Source organism: Triticum aestivum, chromosome 6B (genome assembly GCF_018294505.1).
Source record: "Triticum aestivum cultivar Chinese Spring chromosome 6B, IWGSC CS RefSeq v2.1, whole genome shotgun sequence".
NCBI lineage: Eukaryota > Viridiplantae > Streptophyta > Magnoliopsida > Poales > Poaceae > Triticum > Triticum aestivum.
Window position 1 is genome coordinate 109,417,685 of NC_057810.1, and position 14,416 is coordinate 109,432,100.

Here is a 14,416-nt window from a genome sequence, read left to right on the forward strand (position 1 = left end):
AGTATGTCATCTACATATAATATGAGAAATGCTACAGAGCTCCCACTCACTTTCTTGTAAACGCAGGCTTCTCCATAAGTCTGCATAAACCCAAACGCTTTGATCATCTCATCAAAGCGAATGTTCCAACTCCGAGATGCTTGCACCAGTCCATAAATGGATCGCTGGAGCTTGCATACTTTGTTAGCGTTCCGAGGATCGACAAAACCTTCCGGCTGCATCATATACAGTTCTTCCTTAAGATGCCCGTTAAGGAATGCCGTTTTGACGTCCATTTGCCATATCTCATAATCATAGTATGCGGCAATTGCTAACATGATTCAGACGGACTTTAGCTTCGCTACGGGAGAGAAAGTCTCGTCGTAGTCAATCCCTTGAACTTGTCGATAACCCTTAGCGACAAGTCGAGCCTTATAGATTGTAACATTACCATCCGCGTCCGTCTTCTTCTTAAAAATCCATTTGTTTTCTATCGCTCGCCGATCATCGGGCAAGTCTGTCAAAGTCCATACTTTGTTTTTATACATGGATTCTATCTCGGATTTCATGGCTTCAAGCCATTTGTTGGAATCCGGGCCCGCCATCGCTTCTTCATAGTTCGAAGGTTCATTGTTGTCTAACAACATGATTTCCAGGACAGGGTTGCCGTACCACTCTGGTGCGGAACGTGTCCTTGTGGACCTACGAAGTTCAGCAGTAACTTGATCCGAAGTACCTTGATCATCATCATTGTTTTCCTCTTCAGTTGGTGTGGGCATCACAGGAACGGTTTCCTGCTCTGCGCCACTTTCCCGCTCAAGAGGTAGTACTTCATCGAGTTCTACTTTCCTCCCACTTACTTCTTTCGAGAGAAACTCTTTTTCCAGAAAGAATCCGTTCTTGGCAACAAAGATCTTGCCTTCGGATCTTAAGTAGAAGGTATACCCGACAGTTTCCTTAGGGTATCCTATGAATACACATTTTTCCGACTTGGGTTCGAGCTTTTCAGGTTGAAGTTTCTTGACATAAGCATCGCATCCCCAAACTTTTAGAAACGACAGCTTAGGTTTCTTTCCAAACCATAATTCATACGGTGTCGTCTCAACGGATTTAGACGATGCCCTATTTAAAGTGAATGTAGCTGTCTCTAGAGCGTATCCCCAAAATGATAGCGGTAAATCGGTAAGAGACATCATAGACCGCACCATATCCAATAGGGTGCGATTACGACGTTCGGACACACCGTTTCGCTGAGGTGTTCCGGGCGGCGTGAGCTGTGAAACGATTCCACATTTCCTTAAGTGTGTACCAAATTCGTGACTTAAGTATTCTCCTCCACGATCTGATCGTAAGAATTTTATCTTTCGGTCACGTTGATTCTCTACCTCATTCTGAAATTCCTTGAACTTTTCAAAGTTCTCAGACTTGTGTTTCATTAAGTAGACATACCCATATCTACTCAAGTCATCTGTGAGAGTGAGAACATAACGATATCCTCCGCGAGCCTCAACGCTCATTGGTCCACACACATCGGTATGTATGATTTCCAACAAGTTGGTTGCTCGCTCCATTGTTCCGGAGAACGGAGTCTTGGTCATTTTGCCCAAGAGGCATGGTTCGCACGTGTCAAACGATTCATAATCAAGAGACTCTAAAAGTCCATCGGCATGGAGCTTCTTCATGCGCTTGACACCAATGTGACCAAGGCGGCAGTGCCACAAGTATGTGGGACTATCGTTATCAACTTTAAATCTTTTGTCATCTACACTATGAACATGTGTAATATTACGCTCGAGATTCATTAAGAATAAACCATTGACCATCGGAGCATGACCATAAAATATATCTCTCATATAAATCGAACAACCATTATTCTTAGACTTAAATGAGTAGCCGTCTCGTATTAAACGAGATCCAGATACAATGTTCATGCTCAAACTTGGCACTAAATAACAATTATTAAGGTTCAAAACTAATCCCGTAGGTAAATGTAGAGGCAGCGTGCCGACGGCGATCACATCGACTCTGGAACCATTCCCGACGCGCATCGTCACCTCATCCTTCGCCAGTCTCCGTTTATTCCGCAGCTCTTGCTGTGAGTTACAAATATGAGCAACGGCACCGGTATCAAATACCCAGGAGTTACTACGAGTACTGGTAAGGTACACATCAATCACATGTATATCAAATATACCTTTGGTGTTGCCGGCCTTCTTATCCGCTAAGTATTTGGGGCAGTTCCGCTTCCAGTGACCCTTCCCCTTGCAATAAAAGCACTCAGTCTCAGGCTTGGGTCCATTCTTTGACTTCTTCCCGGTAACTGGCTTACCAGGCGCGGCAACATCTTTGCCGTCCTTCTTGAAGTTCTTCTTACCCTTGCCCTTCTTGAACTAAGTGGTCTTAACACTTGATGTTCTTTCTTGATTTCAGCCTCTGCTGACTTCAGCATCGAGAACACTTCAGGAATGGTCTTTTCCATCCCCTGCATGTTGTAGTTCATTACAAAGCTCTTGTAGCTTGGTGGGAGCGACTGGAGGATTCTGTCAATGACCGCCTCATCTGGGAGGTTAATGTTCAGCTGGGTCATACGGTTGTGCAACCCAGACATCTTTAGGATGTGCTCACTGACAGAACTGTTTTCCTCCATCTTACAACTGTAGAACTTGTCGGAGACATCATATCTCTCGACCCGGGCATGAGCTTGAAAAACTAGTTTCAGCTCTTCAAACATCTCATATGCTCCGTGGTGCTCAAAACGCTTTTGGAGCCCCGGTTCTAAGCTGTAAAGCATGCCGCACTGAACGAGGGTGTAATCATCAGCACGAGACTGCCAAGCATTCATAATGTCTTGGTTCTCTGGGACGGGAGCGTCACCTAGCGGTCCTTCTAGGACATATTGTTTCCTGGCAGCTATGAGGATGATCCTCAGGTTCCGGACCCAGTCCGTATAGTTGCTGCCATCATCTTTCAGCTTGGTTTTCTCTAGGAACGCGTTGAAGTTCATGTTGACATTAGCGTTGGCCATTGATCTACAAGACATATTTGCAAAGGTTTTAGACTAAGTTCATGATAATAAAGTTCTAATCAAATTATGAACTCCCACTCAGATTAGACATCCCTTTAGTCATCTAAGTGTTTACACGATCCGAGTTGACTAGGCCGTGTCCGATCATCACGTGAGACGGACTAGTCATCGTCGGTGAACATTCTCATGTTGATCGTATCTTCCATACGACTCGTGTTCGACCTTTCGGTCTCCGTGTTCCGAGGCCATGTCTGCACATGCTAGGCTCGTCAAGTTAACCCTAAGTGTTTTCGTTGTGTAAAACTGTCTTACACCCGTAGTATGTGAACGTAAGAATCCATCACACCCGATCATCACGTGGTGCTTAGAAGCGACGAACTGTAGCAACGGTGCACAGTTAGGGGAGAACACTTCTTGAAATTTTATAAGGGATCATCTTATTTACTACCGTCGTCCTAAGTAAACAAGATGCATAAACATAATAAACATCACATGCAATTATATAGTTGTGACATGATATGGCCAATATCATATAGCTCCATTGATCTTCATCTTCGGGGCTCCATGATCATCTTGTCACCGGCTTGACACCATGATCTCCATCATCATGATCTCCATCATCGTGTCTTCATGAAGTTGTCACACCAACGACTACTTCTACTTCTATGACTAATGTTTAGCAATAAAGTAAAGTAGTTTACATGGCGTTATTCAATGACACGCAGGTCATACAAAAAATAAAGACAACTCCTATGGCTCCTGCCGGTTGTCATACTCATCGACATGCAAGTCGTGAATCCTATTACAAAGAACATGATCTCATACATCACAATTCACCATTCATCACAACTTCTGGCCATATCATATCACATGATCAATTGCTGCAAAAACAAGTTAGACGTCCTCTAATTGTTGTTGCATCTTTTACGTGGCTGCAATTGGGTTCTAGCAAGAACGTTTTCATACCTACGAATCACCACAACGTGATTTTGTCAACTTTTATTTACCCTTCATAAGGGCCCTGTTCATCGATTCCGCTCCAACTAAAGTGGGAGAGACAGACACCCGCCAGCCACCTTATGCAACTAGTGCATGTCAGTCGGTGGAACCGGTCTCACGTAAGCGTACGTGTAAGGTTGGTCCGGCCCGCTTCATCCCACAATACCGTTGAGCAAGAAAAGACTAGTAGAGGCAAGTAAGATGACAAAATCCACGCCCACAACAAAATTGTGTTCTACTCGTGCAAAGAGAACTACGCATAGACCTAGCTCATGATGCCACTGTTGGGGAACGTTGCAGAAAATTAAAATTTTTCCTACGGTTTCACCAAGATCCATCTATGAGTTCATCTAAGCAACGAGTCAAGGGAGAGAGTTAGCATCTACATACCACTTGTAGATCGCGTGCGGAAGCTTGCAAGGTGATGATGGAGTCGTACTCGACGTGATTCGAATCACCGATGACCAAGTGCTGAACGGACAGCACCTCCGCATTCAACACACGTACGGGACGGGAGACGTCTCCTCCTTCTTGATCCAGCAAGGGGGAAGGAGAGGTTGAGGAAGACAGCTCCACCGGTAGCACGACGGCGTGGTGATGGTGGAGAGGCAGTACTCCGACAGGGCTTCGCCAAGCACACAACGGAGGAGGAGAGGTGTTGGGGAGGGGAGGGCTGCGCCTTGGAGGGTGGTGCGGCTGCCCTCCCCTCACCCCTCTATTTATAGGGGGAAGGGAGAAGGGGGCCGGCCCCCTAGAACCCATCTAGGGGGGTGCAGCGGCCAAGGGGAGAGGGGGAGAGGGTGGCTTGCCCCCCAAGCCAAGGGGGCGCCCCCTCTAGGGTTCCCCCCTCAACCCTAGGCGCATGGGCCCAAGGGAGGGGGTGCGGCCAGCCCACCAGGGGCTGGCTCCCTGCCCCACGCAGCCCATGTGGCCCCCCGGGAGGGGTGGACCCTCCCGGTGGACCCCCGAAACACTTCCGGTGGCCCCGGTACAATACCGGTATGACCCCAAAACTTCCCGGTGTCCGTTTGACAACTTCCCATATATAAATCTTTACCTCCGGACCCTTACGGAGCTCCTCGTGACATCCAGGATCCCATCCGGGACTCCGAACAACATTCGGTAGTCACATACTAGTCTTCCTAATAACCCTAGCGTCACCGAACCTTAAGTGTGTAGACCCTACGGGTTCGGGAGACATGCAGACATGACCTAGACGCTCTCAGGTCAATAACCAACAGCGGGATCTGGATACCCATGATGGCTCCCACATGCTGCTCGATGTTGTCATCGGATGAACCACGATGTCGAGGATTCGATCAAACCATGTATGCAATTCCCTTTGTCAATCGGTACGTTACTTGCCCGAGACTCGATCGTCGGTATCCCAATACCTTGTTCAGTCTCGTTACCGGCAAGTCACTTTACTCGTACCGTAATGCATGATCCCGTGTCCAACACCTTGGTCACATTGAGCTCATTATGATGATGCGTTACCGAGTGGGCCCAGAGATACCTCTCTGTCATACGGAGTGACAAATCCCAGTCTCGATCCGTGTCAACCCAACAGATACTTTCGGAGATACCTGTAATGCACCTTTATAGTCACCCAGTTACGTTGTGACGTTTGATACACCCAAGGCACTCTTACGGTATCCGGGAGTTACACGATCTCATGGTCGAAGGAAGAGATACTTGACATTGGCAAAGCTCTAGCAAAACGAACTACACGATCTTTTATGCTATGCTTAGGATTGAGTCTTGTCCATCACATCATTCTCCTAATGATGTGATCCCGTTATCAACGACATCCAATGTCCATAGTCAGGAAACCATGACTATCTGTTGATCACAACGAGCTAGTCAACTAGAGGCTCACCAGGGACATATTGTGGTCTAAGTATTCACACGTGTATTACGATTTCCGGATAATACAGTTATAGCATGAATAAAAGACATTTATCATGAACATTGAAATATAATAATACTTTTATTATTGCCTCTAGGGCATATTTCCAACACTTAGTCCTCACTAAGGATATTCTTGACCACCGTCCAGTGATCTACTCTTAGATCAAAATTGTATTCCTTTGCCAAACTCAGAGCAAGGTATACAATAGGTCTGGTACACAGCATAGCATACTTTATAGAACCTATGACTGAGGCATAGGGAATGACTTTTCATTCTCTTTCTATTTTCTGCCATGGTCGGGTTTTGAGTCTTACTCAACTTCACACCTTGCAACACAGGCAAGAACTCTTTCTTTGACTGTTCCATTTTGAACTACTTCAAAATCTTGTCAAGGTATGTACTCATTGAAAAATCTTATCAAGCGTCTTGATCTATCTCTATAGATCTTGATGCTCAATGTGTAAGCACCTTCACCGAGGTCTTTCTTTGAAAAACTCCTTTAAAACACTCCTATATGCTTTCCAGAAAATTGTACATCATTTCCGATCAACAATATGTCATTCATATATACTTATCAGAAAGGCTATAGTGATCCCACTCACTTTCTTGTAAACACAGGCCTTTCCAAAAGTCTGTATAAAACCATATGCTTTGATAAACTCATCAAAGCGTATAGTCCAACTCTGAGATGCTTGCACCAGTTCATTGATGGATCGCTGGAGCTTGCACATTTTGTTAGCACCTTTCAGATCGACAAAACCTTCTGGTTGCATCATATACAACTCTTCTTCCAGAAATCCATTCAGGAACACAGTTTTGATATCCATTTGCCAGATTTCATAAAATGTGGCAATTGCTAACATGATTCGGACAGACTTAAGCATCATTATGAGTGAGAAAATTTCATCATATTCAACACCTTGAACTTGTCAAAAACCTTTTTGCGACAAGTCGAGCTTTGTAGATAGTAACACTACTATCAATGTTCGTCTTCTCTTGAAGATCCATTTATTTTCTATGGCTTGTCGATCATCGGGCAAGTCCACCAAAGTCCACACTTTGTTCTCATACATGGATCCTATCTCAGATTTCATGGCCTTCAAGCCATTTCGCGGAATCTGGGCTCATCATCGCTTCATCATAGTTCGTAGGTTTATCATGATCTAGTAACATGACTTCCTGAATAGGATTACCGTACCACTCTGTTACGGACCGTACTCTGGAAGACCTACGAGGTTCTGTAGTAACTTGATCTGAAGTTTCATGATCAACATCATTAGCTTCCTCACTAATTGGTGTAGCAATCACTGGAACTGATTTTTGTGATGAACTACTTTCCAATTCGGGAGAAGGTACAATTACCTCATCAAGTTCTACTTTCCTCCCACTCACTTCTTTCAAGAGAAACTCCTCTAGAAAGGATCCATTTTAGCAACGAATATCTTGCCTTCGGATCTGTGATAGAAGGTGTACCCAACAGTTTCCTTTGGGTATTCTATGAAGACGCACTTCTCCGATTTGGGTTCGAGCTTATCAGGTTGAAACCTTTTCACATAAGCATCGCAGCCCCAAACTTTAAGAAAGGACAACTTTGGTTTCTTGCCAAACCATAGTTCATAAGGCGTTGTCTCAACGGATTTTGATGGTGCCCTATTTAACGTGAATGCAGCTATCTCTAATGCATAACCCCAAAACAATATTGGTAAATCGGTAAGAGACAACATTGATCGCACCATATCAAATAAAGTGCAGTTATGACGTTCGGACACACTGTTACGCTACGGTGTTCCAGGTGGCATGAGTTTGTGAAACTATTCCACATTATTTTAACTGAAGGCCAAACTCGTAACTCAAATATTCATCTCCATGATCAGATCACAGAAACTTTATTTTCTTGTTACGATGATTTTACTCTTCACTCTGAAGTTCTTTGAACCTTTCAACTATTTCAGACTTATGTTTCATCAAGTAGATATACCCATATCTGCTCAAATCATCTATGAAGGTCAGAAAATAACGATACCCGCCACAAGCCTTAATACTCATTGGTCTGCATACATCAGTATGTATTATTTCCAATAAGTCAGTAGCTCGTTCCATTGTTTCGAAGAACGGAGTTTTAGTCATCTTGCCCAAAAGGCATGGTTCGCAAGCATCAAATGATTCATAATCAAGTGATTCAAAAAACCCATCAGCATGGAGTTTCTTCATGCGCTTTACACCGATATGACCCCAACGACAGTGCCACAAATAAGTTGCACTATCATTATCAACTTTGCATCTTTTGGCATCAATATTATGAATATGTGTATCACTACGATCGAGATCCAACAAACTATTTTCATTGGGTGTATGACCATTGAAGGTTTTATTCATGTAAACAGAACAACAATTATTCTCGGACTTTAAATGAATAACCGTATTGCAATAAACATGATCAAATCATATTCATGCTCAACGCAGACGCCAAATAACATTTATTTAGGTTCAACACTAATCTCGAAAGTGTAGGGAGAGTGTGATGATGATCATATCAATTTTGGAACCACTTCCAACACACATCATCACTTCACCCTCAACTAGTCTCTGTTTATTCTGTAACTCCTGTTTCGAGTTACTAATTTTTAGCAACCGAATAAGTATCAAATACCCAGGGGATACTATAAACACTAGTAAGGTACACATCAATAACCTGTATATCAAATATACCCTTGTTCACTCTGCCATCCTTCTTATCCACCAAATATTCAGGGTATTTCCATTTCCAGTGACCATTTCCTTTGCAGTGTAAGCACTCAGTTTCAGGCTTTGGTTCAGTTTTGGGCTTCTTCGTGGGAGTGACAACTTGCTTGTCATTCTACTTGAAGTTCCCTTTCTTTCCCTTTGCCCTTTTCTTGAAACTAGTGATCTTGTTAACCATCAACACTTGATGCTCTTTTTTGATTTCTACCTTCGTCAATTTCAACATCACGAAGAGTTCGGGAATCGTTTTCGTCATCCCTTGCATACTATAGTTCATCACAAAGTTCTACTAACTTGGTGATGGTGACCAGAGAACTCTGTCAATCACTATCTTATCTGGAAGATTAACTCCCACTTGATTCAAACGATTGTAGTACCCAGACAATCTAAGCACATGCTCACTAGTTGAGCGATTCTCCTCCATCTTTTAGCCATAGAACTTGTTGGAGACTTCATATCTCTCAACTCGGGTATTTGCTTGAAATATTAACTTCAACTCCTGGAACATCACATATGGTCCATGACGTTCAAAACGTCTTTGAAGTCCCGATTCTAAGTCGTTAAGCATGGTGCACTAAACTATCAAGTAGTCATCATATTGAGCTAGCCAAACGTTCATAACGTCTGTATCTACTCCTGCAATAGGTCTGTCACCTAGCGGTGCATTAAGGACATAATTCTTCTGTGCAGCAATGAGGATAAACCTCAAATCACGGATCCAATCTGCATCATTGCTACTAACATCTTTCAACATAATTTTCTCTAGGAACATATCAAAATAAACATATGAAAGCAACAACGCAAGCTATTGATCTACAACATAATTTGCAAAATACTACCAGGACTAAGTTCATGATAAATTTACGTTCAATTAATCATATTACTTAAGAACTCCCACTTAGATAGACATCCCTCTAATCCTCTAAGTGATCACGTGATCCAAATCAACTAAACCATGTCCGATCATCACATGAGATGGAGTAGTTTCAATGGTGAACATCACTATGTTGATCATATCTACTATATGATTCATGCTCGACCTTTCGGTCTCTGTGTTCCGAGGCCATATCTGTATATGCTAGGCTCTTCAAGTTTAACCTGAGTATTCCGCGTGTGCAACTGTTTTGCACCCGTTGTATTTGAACGTAGAGCCTATGACACCCGATCATCATGTGGTGTCTCAGCACGAAGAACTTCCGCAACGGTGCATACTCAGGGAGAACACTTCTTGATAATTAGTGAGAGATCATCTTAAAATGCTACCGTCAATCAAAGCAAGATAAGATGCATAAAGGATAAACATCACATGCAATCAATATAAGTGAATGATATGGCCATCATCATCTTGTGCTTGTGATCTCCAACTCCGAAGCACCGTCATGATCACCATTGTCACCGGCGCGACACCTTGATCTCCATCGTAGCATCGTTGTCGTTTCGCCACCTATTGCTTCTACGACTATCGCTACCGCTTAGTGATAAAGTAAAGCAATTACAGGGTGCTTGCATTTCATACAATAAGGCGACAACCATATGGCTCCTGCCAGTTGCCGATAACTCGGTTACAAAACATGATCATCTCATACAACAAAATATAACATTATGTCTTGACCATATCACATCACAACATGCCCTGCAAAAACAAGTTAGACGTCCTCTACTTTGTTGTTGCAAATTTTACGTGGCTGCTACGGGCTGAGAAAGAACCGTTCTTACCTACGCATCAAAACCACAACGATAGTTCGTCAAGTTAGTGTTGTTTTAACCTTCTCAAGGACCGGGCGTAGCCACACTCGGTTCAACTAAAGTTGGAGAAACTGACACCCGCTAGCCACCTGTGTGCAAAGCACGCCGGTAGAACCAGTCTCGCGTAAGCGTATGCGTAATGTCGGTCCGGGCTGCTTCATCCAATAATATCGCCGAACCAAAGTATGACATGCTGGTAAGCAGTATGACTTGTATCGCCCACAACTCACTTGTGTTCTACTCGTGCATATAACATCTACGCATAAAACCAGGCTCGGATGCCATTCTTGGGGCACGTAGTAATTTCAAAAAATTTCCTACGCACACGCAAGATCATGGTGATGCATAGCAATGAGAGGGAGAGTGTATCTTCATACCCTTGAAGATCGCTAAGCGGAAGCGTTTATCAACGCGGTTGATGTAGTCGTACGTCTTCACGATCCGAACGATCCAAGTACCGAACGCACGGCACCTCTGAGTTCTGCACACGTTCAGCTCGATGACGTCCTCGCGTTCTTGATCCAGCAAGACGGGCGAAGTAGTAGATGAGTTCCGGCAGCACGACGGCGTGGTGACGGTGTTGGTGAAGAACAATCTCCGCAGGGCTTCGCCTAAGCACTACGGAAACTATGACGGAGGATAAACTAGAGGGGACGGGGTTGCCGGCACACGGCTTGGTGTTTCTTGATGTGTCTTTGGTTCTAGCCCTGCCCCTCTATTTATATGTTGAGCCTTGGGGTCGAAACTTGGAGTAAAAGCCTCCACAAAGTCGGTTTCACCCGAAAGGCAAGAGTCCTTCTCGGACTCCAGGGCCAGATGCCAGGGTTCCTGGCGTCTGGACCCAGACGCCAGGGACCCTTGCGTCTGGCCCCTGGACTCCGCAAAACTTCCTTTTGCGCTTTCCAAAAACCTTGTGGGCTTTCCCCTTTGGCCCAAATAACGTGTTCTCGTATCCAAACATTTCGAGAAACATCTGGAACACCTTCCGGTGAATTCCAGAACCCTTCCGGAGACCAAACAACATTATCCCATATATTAAACTTCATCCCCGGACCATTCCAGAGTTCCTCGTCATGTTCGTGATCTCATTCGGGACTCTTAACAACATTCGGTTACCAACATACATAACTCATATAATACTATATCGTCAACGAACGTTAAGCATGCGGACCCTACGGGTTCGAGAACTATGTAGACATGACCGAGACATCTCTCTGGTCAATAACCAATAGCGGAACCTGGATGCTCATATTGGCTCCTACATATTCTATGAAGATCTTTATCGGTCAAACTGCATAACAACATACGTTCGTTCCCTTTGTCATCGGTATGTTACTTGTCCGAGATTCGATCGTCGGTATCTCAATACCTAGTTCAATCTTGTTACCAGCAAGTCTCTTTACTCGTTCTGTAATACATCATCTCGCAACTAACTCATTAATTGCAATGCTTGCAAGGCTTAACTGAGGTGCATTACCGAGAGGGCCCAGAGATACCTCTCCGACAATCGGAGTGACAAATCCTAATCTCGAAATACGCCAACCCAACAAGTACCTTTGGAGACACCTGTACAGCACCTTTATAATCACCCAGTTACACTGTGACGTTTGGTAGCACACAAAGTGTTCCTCCAGTAAACGGGAGTTGCATAATCTCATAGTCATAGGAACATGTATAAGTCATGAATAAAGCAATAGCAACATACTAAACGATCATGTGCTAAGCTAACGGAATGGGTCATGTCAATCACATCATTCTCCTAATGATGTGATCCTATTAATCAAATGACAACTCATGTCTATGGCTAGGAAACATAACCATCTTTGATCAACGAGCTAGTCAAGTAGAGGCATACTAGTGATAATCTGTTTGTCTATGTATTCACACTTGTATTATGTTTCCGGTTAATACAATTCTAGCATGAATAGTAAACATTTATCATGAAATAAGGAAATAAATAATAACTTTATTATTGCCTCTAGGGCATATTTCCTTCAAGCATAGCACAAGATCGTGTAGTTCGTTTGCTAGAGCTTTTCCAATGTCAAGTATCATTTCCTTAGACCATGAGATCGTGGAGCTCCCGGATGCCGTAGGAGTGCTTTGGGTGTACCAAACGTCACAACGTAACTGGGTGAATATAAAGGTATACTACAGGTATCCCCGAAAGTATCTGTTGGGTTGACACGGATCAAGACTGGGATTTGTCACTTCGTATGACGGAGAGGTATCTCTAGGCCCACTCGGTAATGCATCATCATAATGAGCTCAATGTGACCAAGTGTTTGGTCACGGGATCATGCATTACGGTATGAGTAAAGTGACTTGCCGGTAACGAGATTGAACGAGGTATTGGGATACCGACGATCGAATCTTGGGCAAGTAACATACCGATTGACAAAGGGAATTGTATGCGGGATTACTTGAATCCTCGACATCATGGTTCATTCGATGAGATCATCGTGGAACATGTGGGAGCCAACATGGGTATCCAGATCCCGTTGTTGGTTATTGGCCGGAGAGCTGTCTCGGTCATGTCTGCGTGATTCCCGAACCTGTAGGGTCTACACACTTAAGGTTCGGTGACGCTAGGGTTGTAGAGATATTAGTATGCGGTAACCCGAAAATTGTTCGGAGTCCCGGATGAGATCCCGGACGTCACAGGAGTTCCGGAATGGTCCGGAGGTGAAGAATTGTATATAGGAAGTCCAGTTTCGGCCACCGGGAAAGTTTTGGGGGTCACCGGTATTGTACCGGGACCACCGAAAGGGTCCCGGGGGTCCAGCGGGTGGGGCCACCTATCCCGGAGGGCCCCGTGGGCTGAAGAGGGAATGGAACCAGCCCCTGGTGGGCTGGTGCGCCCCGCTTGGGCCTCCCCCTGCGCCTAGGGATGGAAACCCTAGGGGTGGGGGCGCCTCACTTGGCTTGGGGGGCAAGTCCCCTCCCTTGGCCGCCCCCTCCCTTGAGATTAGATCTCTAGGGGGCCGGCGCCCCCCAGGGCCCCTATATAAAGAGGGGGGAGGGAGGGCAGCCGCACCCTAGTCCCTGGCGCCTCCCTCACCCCCGTAACACCTCTCCCTCTCGCTGAGCTTGGCGAAGCCCTGCCGAGATCGCCGCTACTTCCACCACCACGCCGTCCTGCTGCTGAATCTCCATCAACCTCTCCTTTCCCCTTGCTGGATCAAGAAGGAGGAGACGTCTTCCCCAACCGTACGTGTGTTGAACGTGGAGGTGCCGTCCGTTCGGCACTAGGATCTTCGGTGATTTGGATCACGACGAGTACGACTCCCTCAACCCCGTTCTCTTGAACGCTTCCGCTCGTGATCTACAAGGGTATGTAGATGCACTCCTCTCTCTCGTTGCTAGATGACTCCATAGATTGATCTTGGTGAAGCGTAGAAATTTTTTATTTTCTGCAACGTTCCCCAACATGGATACTTTTTAAAACTACATGGATATTCTTTTTAAAATAAATTCTAAGTTGAATAAACTTTTTCGAAAAACCATGCATAATGTTTCATATTTAAATGAATATTTTATAAAAAAATTAAAATAAAATATGGGAAAACAAAAAACGGCCAACTAAACACCGAAGGGGAAATTAAGTTGCTGGATGAGCGCTCAGTAAGGAAAATCCAGTCAGCTCAGCGAAACAAAATATTGACCCATGAACGAGAGTACCTCTAGAAGACAAGAGCATCTTTTTTAAATCTCACGACCATTTCCTCAAAAATACATGATCTATTTTGAATATTACATGAATATTTTATGAATTTATGTTACAAGATTTTTTTTAAGTACATGCATATTTTTATGAAATTATATTATCACATTTTAAAGCTGTGAACACTTTTTTAAAATTACATGTGTGAATACTATTCATATTACATGATTTATTTTAAAGGTTTGGGCACTTTTTAAACCACAGGAACATTCTTTTAAACATCAATTCTAAATTGCATGAACATTTTTAAAAGACGTGCATAATTTTTTTTTCTATTACATGAATATTT